General features: G+C 45.2%; 1 pseudogene; it reads left to right on the forward strand.

The window, feature by feature from the left end:
• LOC102840195 overlaps positions 1–4,708 on the forward strand; it is a 46,739-nt pseudogene extending 42,031 nt beyond the window's left edge.
• Positions 4,709–10,196: the final 5,488 nt, after the last annotated feature.

A 10,196-nucleotide genomic window follows, 5' to 3' on the forward strand; every position in this document is an offset into this window, starting at 1 on the left:
TGGATTGGCCAGGTGGCATCATTGATGGTATCAAGTGTGGCAGCGGTAGTGAGGTTGGCCCAGGATCGGACATTGTTTCGTTCTGCTGTACATGGGGTCACTATGAGTTGGTTCTGATTCGATGGCACCTGACAACAACAACAACCTAAACATAAACAGAGTGAAGTAGAAAACATGAACAGACCCATAACAAAAGAAAAAATTGATTAGATCATAAAAAAAAACAACTCCCAAACAAAAGCAGTCCAGGTCCAGATGACTTCACTGGTGGGTTTTACCGAACATTCAGGGAAGAGCTGTCACCAATTCTACTCAACTTAGTCCAGAATATTGAAGAGGATGGAAAACTTCTTAATATATTTTATGACGTAAGCATAACCTTCATACCCAAACCAGGGAAGGACATCACTAAGAAAGAAAATTATAGACCACAATGAATATAGATGCAAAAATTCTCAACAAAATCCTAGCCATCAGAATCCAGCAACACATTAAAAAAAAAAAAAAAATCATCATGACCAAGTGGGATTCATATCAGGAATGCAAGGATGGTTCAACATCAGAAAAACAATCAGTGTAATCCATCATATAAATAAGAAAAAAGAAAAGAACCACATAATCATATCAATCAATGCAGAAAAGGCATTTGACAAAATCCAACATCCATTCTTGATAAAAAAAAAACACTCAACAAAGTAGGAATTGAAGGGAAATTCCTCAATATAATTTAAAGCATATATACAAAACCAACAGCCTATGTTACTCTTAATAGAGAGAAACTGAAAGCCTTTCCTCTGTGAACCGAAACCAGACAAGGATGCCCTTTGTCACTACTCCAATTCAATATTGTGCTGAAAGTCTTAGCCAGAGCTATAAGACAAAATAGGGAAATGAAAGGCATCCAAATTGGCAAAGAAGTAAACCTCTATTTGCAGACGATATGATCCTACACGTAGAAAACCCCAAAGTTAAAAAAAAACTCAGTAAAAAAGGTACTAGACCTCATTGAAAGATTCAGCAAAGTGGCAGGATATAAGATCAACATACAAAAGTCAGTCGGATTCCTCTATAGTAATGATGAAAGCACCGAGAAGGACATTAAGAAAGCTATATCATTTACAATAGCCGTCCAAAGGATGAAATTGTTGTTGTTTTTGTTGTTAAGTACCGTCAAGTCAGGTTCCAACCCATAGCAACCCTGTATAGGGTTTAAGAGGAGCAGCTGGTGAGCTTGAAATGTCGACCTCACAGTTCAAACAGATTTGCAGTCTGGCACATTAACCCACAGTGCCTAAAGGATGAAATGTTGTTAAGTACCATGGTGTCGGTTCTGACTCATAGTGACCCTGCACAGGGTTTCCTAGGCTGTAAATCTTTACAGGAGAAGAATGCCTCATCTTTCTCCCACAGAACCGCTGGTAGTTTTGAACTGCTGATCTTGAGGTTGGCAGCCTGAATCGTAACCACTATGCTACAGAGTGTAGATGAAATATCTAGGAATAAATGTAACCAGAGAAACAAAGGACCTATACAAAGAAAACTACAAAACACTACTAAAAGAAACCCATAAGAGACTTACAAAAATGGGAGAATATACCATGCTCCTGGATAGGAAGACTCAACATTGTGAAAATGTCAATACTGCCCAATGCAATCTATACATACAATGCAATCCCAATCCACATTCCAATGACATTCTTCAAAGAGATGTAAAAAAAACTATTACAAACTTTATAAGGAAAGAAAAGAGGCCCAGGATACACAAAGCACTGCTGAAGAGAAAGAATAAGGTTGGAAGCCTCTCACTCCCTGACTTCAAAATTTACTACAAGGCTAAAGTGGTCAAAACAGCCTAGTACTGGTACAATGAAAGATACATTGATAAATGGACCAGAAGTGAGAATCCAGACATTATCCCATCCACCTACAGCCAACTGATTTTAGACTATAGGTGGTGCTGGCAGAACTGGAAAGCATATGCAAAAAAATTGAAGCAAGACCTTTACCTCACACCTTATACAAAAACCAACTCAGCATGGATTAAAGACCCAACTGTGAATCCCAGAATTATAAAGGCCATCAATGAAAAACTAGGGACAAATGTGAGGGATCTAATACAGGAAATACACAGACTACCAAACATGTTTAAAATTACACAAACAATAGTAGACAAAATAGTGGGGTTCAGAGACCACGGCCGTGAGGCGGCACCTCATCAGAGCGGAGCACAGAGAAGGCTCAGCGATAGCACTGCAGGGGGGGCGGGGGGAGGCACGTAAGGACCCGGAAGCAGAGACCCTGGAGGGGGTGTAGGGAGCTGGTTGTCGCTGTGGGCGCTAGTGCAGTTCTCCCTGCAGCAGCTCCTACTGCGCTGGACCGTGGGGAGCCAAGCCAGTTCGACGTGCACCACGCCAGGGATTATCTTGAACATATAACATCCATTGGCCCCAGGACAACAGGAAGTCCGGAGAATGAAATTTTGACAGTTCGCTATCTTCTGGAGTAGATTAAAGTAATTGAAGAGCAAAGCAACCGTGATCATAAGATTATAGTGGATAATAACAGCCCACAGGCTCCTTCAGCATCGATTTCTTGGGAGGCTTCACAAGTTATTATGACAATATCACTAACATTGTTGTGAAGCTGGAACCCAGAAGGGGAGCCCAGCATGCGGTCCTGGCAAATTGTCATTTTGACTCAGTGGCCAACTCACTAGGTGCCAGTGATGATGCAGTTAGCTGTTCAGTGATTCTGGAAGTCCTCCGGGTCTTGTCGACGTCGCCAGAAGCCTTCCATCATGCCATCATTTTCCTCTTTAACGGTGCTGAGGAAAACGTTTTGTAAGCCAGCCACGCTTCATTACTCAGCACCCCTGGGACAACTCCATCCGTGCATTTATTAACCTGGAGGCTGCTGGGGTAGGAGGGAAAGAACTTGTGTTCCAAACAGGTCCTGAAAACCCTTGGTTGGTCCAGGCTTATGTTTCAGCAGCCAAACACCCCTTTGCTTCTGTGGTGACTCAGAAGATTTTCTAGAGCGGTATCATTCCTTCAGATAAGGACTTCCGCATCTTCAGGGACTTCGGGAACACTCCAGGAATTGACTTAGGTTTATCGAGAATGGATACATTTATCACAGCAAGTATGACGCAACAGACAGATTCCATTCAGCGAGCAGGTGGTAACATTTTAGCGATTCTTAAATACCTAGCTACGTCCGATGTGCTGGCTTCTTCCTCCGAGTACCAACGTGGAAAGATGGTCTTCTTCGATGTCTTTGGCCTCTTCGTCATTGCCTGCCCCTTCCATGTTGGCTCGACAATTAACTACATGGTAGTCATAGCTGCTGTTCTCTACCAGGGCAAAAACTTGCTGTAGCCCAGACGTAAGATGGCTCACTACACGAAGGACTTCATTTGTGGGCCGACAGGCATCACGCTGACAAGCTGGTTCATCAGTCTCATCACTGTTCTCATCATAGCTGTACTTGTCTCTCTTACCGGACAGTCTCTTTCAAGAAATCCAGCAGCCAGTACCTAGGAGAACTGTACTTTCACATCTCGCTGTCTGTGCACTGTACTTCCCTGATCATGCTCACTAGCCAAGGCCTCTGCTTGGTGTCATTCATCAGTGCTGTATGGGTGGGCTTTCCACTACTCACGAAGCTCTTGGTTCACAAGCATTTTCAGCAGCATGGTGCTGAAGGAAAATTCCTGGTGGTTTACCTTTTGGGGATTTTTATCCCTTACCTGTACACGTTGTACCTCATCTGGGCGGTGTTTGAGATGTTCACCCCCATCCTCGGAAGGAGTGGCTCGCAAATCCCACCTGACTGGTGTTGGCTTCCATTCTGTCCGGTTGTGTAATGGTCCTCTCTTCCTTTTTTGTAAACTTCATCTACCTTGCCAAAAGCACAAAAAGGACCATGGTGACTTTGACTTTGGTGTGTGCTGTGACCTTCCTGCTGGTTTGCCTGGGAACATTTTTCCCTTACAGCTCCAATCCCGCTAGTCCAAAGCCAAAGAGGGTGTTCCTGCAGCATATGACTAGAACGTTTCATGACTTGGATGGAAACGTGGCCAAAGGGGACTCTGGCATATGGATCAATGGATTTGATTACACTGGAATGTCTCACGTCACTCCGCAAGTGCCTGAGATCGACACCATCCAAGCTTACTGGGAAGAGACAGCGCCCCTGTGTGGCTTACCGTGGTACCTCCCTGTGTAGTTTCTGATCAAGAAAAACTGGTACCTTCCTGCTTCTGAAGTTTCTCCAGGATCCCGGACTCAGCTCAGACTCACGTCCAAAGAGCAGATTCCCTGTAATGCTGTAAGGTTGACCTTTGAAGCAACAGGACCAAGCCACATATTGCTCTACATCCGAACCCACAAAGGGTCGACACTCACCCAGTGGTCTTTCGGCAACTGTACCCCAGTTAGGATCAAAGGCGGCGACTACCTTGTGTTTTACTGGCACGGACTCCAGGCCTCCGCATGGCAGTTCTGGATCGAAGTACAGGTCGCAGAAGAGCAGCCAGAAGGTCTGATCACCATAGCCCTGGCTGCCCATTATTTCTGGGGAAGACAAGTGTTCGCCCCAGCTGGACGCACTGAAGGACAAGTTCCCCAACTGGACATTTCCCTCTGCTTGGGTGTGCACCTACAACCTCTGTGTTTTAACCTGTGGACAATTTCCACGTGTATGCTGAGCGGGCCAGTCACGGGACCTGCTTTCTTCGTGTGGGGCGTGGACTTTTGTGACTCACGTCTGTGCATCTTAATGTGTTCATCTGTGTGGGTTGATGCTTGAGGGCCAAGCTCTCCGAGCGTGACGCTGTGGGCAGCAGTGTGTGTATGGTCTCTTGACACTTGAAGATGCCAGCATTGTGGCTCCTTTGCACGTGTGGGTACTGTCCACCAACTGAGGCCAGAAGCCAGCAAACCACTTGCATGACTGTCCCCTCAGGTACATGATAGCTGTCCCTGATATTGTCAGGGCCGTTGTGAGTGTGAAAATGTCACTTCCCATTAAAGCCCAGGACCATCGGCTGTGTCAGTGAGTGGTGGTCAAATACTGTCCACTGGCCGTGAGCCCCCCCACCCTCCCAGACGGACCCCCGGGGCTGTTGAGAGGACCGCACTGAAGACAGGCCGGAGCCAAGGGCTTCTTCACGGCCCTAGAGAGCCTAGTGTCTCTGCCTGGCTCCACGGGCGACTCCCTGCGGCCCTCCTCTTGCGCCTTTCCAGTGCTTCTGGATGCCTTGTTTGCCTCTGACACGTCTCCGCCCCCTCCCCTTCCGTCCCCTCAACAGGTTGAGAAGTGGAGCATTTTCCTCTGGGTTTTCACTGTTGTGTAGGCTGCCTGTGCTTCCTCAGCACACAGTCACCTGCCTGACTGTTCTGGGTGATACTTGGGAGTGGCCGGGCAGGTGAGCCCTATTTATTATCTCTCGATTGTTTCGGAGGCATCTCTGCTCGCTGGTCATTTATTTGTGTCTGTTTTTGGGGCTGTCAGTTAAACAGACAAGTTTCTTAGTAGCTTCCTGGCAGTTGGGCTGGTTCTCCTGAGACAGGCTGTGGCATGGATGTGGGTGGGACATAGTGGCCACGCCAGGACATGGAGTGTTGGGAGGCCAGGGCGTGGGGTGTTGGGAGGTTTGGTGAGCTCCGCTGGGAGCCTTTTCCCATGAGTACATGGGGAAAGCTAAACACATTTTGAGTTTGGCAAGCTTATAGGTCAAAAGAAACTTTTTTTTGTTTTTGTTTTTTCTAAAAAATGAGCTCATGTTCGCGATAAGAAGAGAGCTACTTCTGACAGACAGCACATCTTTGTCAGGCTCAGAGTGCCAGCCCAGCCTGTGACCCCGAATGAGCCGCCTCTGCTCCTGGCCTCAGGGAACCCTCACAGGCCTGGCTCGGTGGGGACAGCACCTTTAATGCCAGGCTGTGTGAAGCTTTGACTGTTATTACTAAGGCTTATGTGGAGGGAAAGCTAGGAACAGAAAGATCTCAATGCCCTTTAAAATGTCACCATTTTCTTTTGTCCCTGTAGTTAATCAGGAGAATACTAAATAATATTTATGGAGGAGAAAACAAAATCTCAACTGTTGAGGACCTTGTAAGAAAAATGGTCCCCTGTGATTTCTGACCCCTTTGCTGAGGATGCTGCTAATTTATCCTTTTCAGGGGAATCATGGTTGTCTTCTTGCGGCTGCGGTTTTCCTTAGCGCTGTGAAGCTTTGATCTGGTGCAGAGTCCCTGGCAGGCCGCTGGAGGGCGCCGGGCGCAGTGTGCTGGAAAGGGCTTTCGCATCAAGTCAGCAGACGTGGCACGTGACTGCAGTGCACACCCTTAGGTCCCGTCCACAACTCTGAGCTTTTTGTTAAAGGAGATCCGATCACTGGATTCTCATTCTGAAAGCATGTTTTTAGATCTTAACAAACTCACTCACAGTGGCATTATTTTCTACAGAATTTGGCTGTAAGCACAGCACGGTGTACTCAGGGCAAGGGTGGAGACCTGCAGTTTCAAAGTCAATCTTTCTCAGAGTCCGCCTTATGTCCGACCCCAGGATGAATGTTTTCAGTGAAGCAGGATGCATGTGGAAACGCGGGGCTCCCTGGCTGTGCTGCCATGAAGGCCTGAGCCGTCTGCCAACTAGGAAGCCTGAGCTGGAGGAAGAACGAGGTCTGTCTGTCCGTCTCTTTTCTCTGGCATGTAGACTTGTCGAGGGTTAATTGTTGCCTGACAATGTTATTGGAATACAATTGGATAGTGTCTTTGATCAGAACAACAGATCTTTTGTAACTGCCCCTGTTCCTCTGTATCCCCCATATTGTGAGGGTTATTTAAAACCCACAACTTATTAAAGCCTTTACAAAAGGACAAAAAAAAGTAGACAAAATAGATGATTGGGACATACTAAAAATTAAAAACTATTCATCAAAAGAGTAAAAAGGGAGCCCACAGAATGGCAAAAAGTCTTTGCAATGACACATCAGAAAAGGGACATTTCTAAATTTATACATTTCTATAAATTTCTAAAATATATAGGAAACTGCAATGCCTCTACAAGAAAGCGACAAATAACCCAATTAAAAAATGGGCACAGGACATGAACAGCCACTTCACCAAGGAGGAGAGCCGGGCAGCCAACAAACTTATGAAGAAATGTTCATGATCACTAGCCATGAGAGAGATGCTAATCAAAACAACAATGAGATATAGTCTCACACCTGCAATAAAAACAAAGATCAAAAAAGTAGAGGACAATGCTGGTGAGCATGCAGAGAGACTGGGACCCTCCTACATTGGTGGTGGGATTGCAAAATGGTCCAACCACTTTGGAAAGCAATATGGAGCTTTCTCAGAAAGTTGGAAAGAGAGATATCTTATGATCCAGCAATTCCTCTACTTTGTATTTACCCACAAGAAATACGAGCCATAACATGAGTAGATATATGCAGACCAATGTTTATAGCAGCACTGCTTACAATAGCAAAAAGATGGAAATAGCCTAAGTGCCCATCAATGGAAGAATGGATAAACAAACTGTAATACATAAACAAAATGGAGTATTATGCTACCTTGAAGAATAACAAGGAAGCTGCAAGCCACTGCATAACATTGGTGAACTTTGAGGACATTATGTTGAGTGAAATTAGTCAGTCACAAAAGGAGAAATACTTCATAGGACCATTATTGTAAAAGACTAAGAAAAAGAACCTACAGTAAAAGGGGAAAGAAAGGGAAAAAAAATTGCTGGTTACCAGGATGTGTGGGGTGGAATAAGGGGAGGGAGGGGAAGATGGAGCACAGGGTAGAGAATGGACACACAATAGTTTGGGTGGTGGGGGCAGGGAGGCAACACACAAGAAGGGGAGAGGAATGGAAGAACAAGGTAGATAGGAGAACAGTTGGGCAGGTTTGCATGGGCTAAGTGGGACAGAGGTAAATAATGATATATGCACAACCTTGGAACAACAAGGTTCTGGGATACAGCGATTGAGACATGGTCTGAATGGGTAAAAAATGTTAAGATGCTTGGCTGTCTTTTGAATCTTGGTTTCCCTTGTCTACCAGTGTAAAATAAACATTTGAGGAGAGAAAGGAATAGCCAGAAACATCACCATAGAAAGCTTGTAAGTCTGTCTTCAGCCTATAACTGATTGGAATACCTAAAATGGGGCTAATTGTGCCCAGTTAAGGAGGCTTCCTGAGGAACCTTTGCATTGCATAAGACCATAGGTGGAATCCTGAAGCCCATCCAGAATCTTCTGAGGTGGGAAATCCCCACTTGAAAGGACAAGCAGACCAGCCTGGAGTGGCTAGAAGAACAGAAGATACTTCTTAAAAGAAAAACCATCAGGAAAAATAAAAAAAAAAACAATAATGGCAATCTGACTGACTTCTAGAAGAACAAGCAAGTTGTAAGCCTAGGAGCCACCAAGGCAAGTGGTCAGGTCCCCTCAGGGCAAACCCCCTTCCAAGACTAAGATTCAAGGGGAATAGATGAGCAGGCATGTGATCTGGCTCGTGACCATGTTGGTCACCAATTAGGGGAAGAGGGAGAAAAACAACAATGAAGTTGGGAGCTAAATCTGACCACGTCAATAAACTCTTGTGAACCCAGGTTGAAGTCTGGTATGGTAAGGCCCAGGGACTCCTGGGCCCAGAGGCAGTGATATGGCCACAGAGGACTAGAGCAGAGAGTAAAGCATCCAGCTGATAAGAAGTGAGGGGATATGCACAAGAACACCCACACTTGCAGATAATGCCCACTTGACCTGGCGTCAATGGCTGGATGATCAGAACTCAACTAGAAGAAGAAAGATGAGGAGAAAAAAGAGTAATCTGATACAGTTTGATGAACTTGACCTACACCTATGGATGCAGTAGCTCAAAAGAGGGAACAAATCTTTACAGCAAGGATCAGTCCCACTCCCTTGGTAGACAGGGTTGACAGGGATGGGCAGCTTAGACATTGGCTACCCAAAATGGGGGGCTACAAAAGCAAGAAGTGACTGGCTTACAAGCTTTCAAGAGGAAGCCTAGTTACAGAGGGTGAGGGTGAAGATAGAATCTGGACTGAGTGGTTTCCAATCTACCTGTACAGGGCTGATGAAAGGAGATGGGGATAAGACTCTTGTAATACAATAATGAATAATTGCTATCAGGACTGACTGTGAGGGTTAGAAATGTAAAGGTAGACGTTTTGAAGCAAAAGGTAAGGGAGTGGTTGACTTTGCAGTCCAGGAGTGGAGGTCCCTGGGACCTCAAGGGAGAAGAGCAGAATGCAGTGATGCCAGACATGGAGGCAAACATGATGATGTAGAGAGATGGAGCAGCTAAGTACTCTAGACCCAGGGAGGGAGAGGGGCTGTGTGCTGATGACCAGGGGGCAGGCTTGTGGAGTGTACCGTTTGGTTGTTTGATGATGCATGGAGGGTATTGTAATCATGGCAATGAAATGAAATACAATAGGATGAATGTAAAGCTAATGTTCTCCCATGTAAATATCACATAATTCACAATAAAAACTTAAAAAGAAAAATTAAACCAAAAGCAACACACATTCCTGGAGGGTTTTAAGAGATCAATGTCACTATCATGCATGCAGTCCTGGTGTGGTGGTGCAGGTTAATGTACTCAATTGCAAGGTCTGTTTGAACTGCAAGGTCATCAGTTCAAGCTCACCAGCCACTCCTTTGAAACTCTATACAGGGTCTCTGTGAGTTGGAACCAACTCAACAGCACTTCCCACCACATCCCTATTTAACTCACCTATTTTGCCTGTACCAAAAACAGATGTATCTTGGAAAATAACAGTGTATTATAAGTGTAACCAAATGGTGACTCCATTTGCAGCTACTGTTCTAGATGTGGTTTCATTACTTGAGCAAATTAGAGTCTGGTGCCTGATATGCAGCTGTTGATCTGGCCAATGCCTTTTTTTTTTTTCAATTCTGGTTTTAAAGGATCACAAGAAGCAGTTTATCTTCAGTTGGCATGGCCAGTAATGCATTTTCACTCTCTTAATGCAGGGGCATATCAACTTTCTAGCATTATTCCATAATTTATCCTGTAGGGACCTTGATCACCTTTCCCTTTCACAGGATGTCACACTGGTCCATCACAATGATGACATTTGATGACTAGCCTTTTTTGTTAAGTGCTGTCCAGTCATTTCTGACTCAT

The sequence above is a fragment of the Chrysochloris asiatica genome, unplaced genomic scaffold (genome assembly GCF_000296735.1).
Source record: "Chrysochloris asiatica unplaced genomic scaffold, ChrAsi1.0 scaffold00429, whole genome shotgun sequence".
Taxonomy (NCBI): Eukaryota; Metazoa; Chordata; class Mammalia; order Afrosoricida; family Chrysochloridae; genus Chrysochloris; species Chrysochloris asiatica.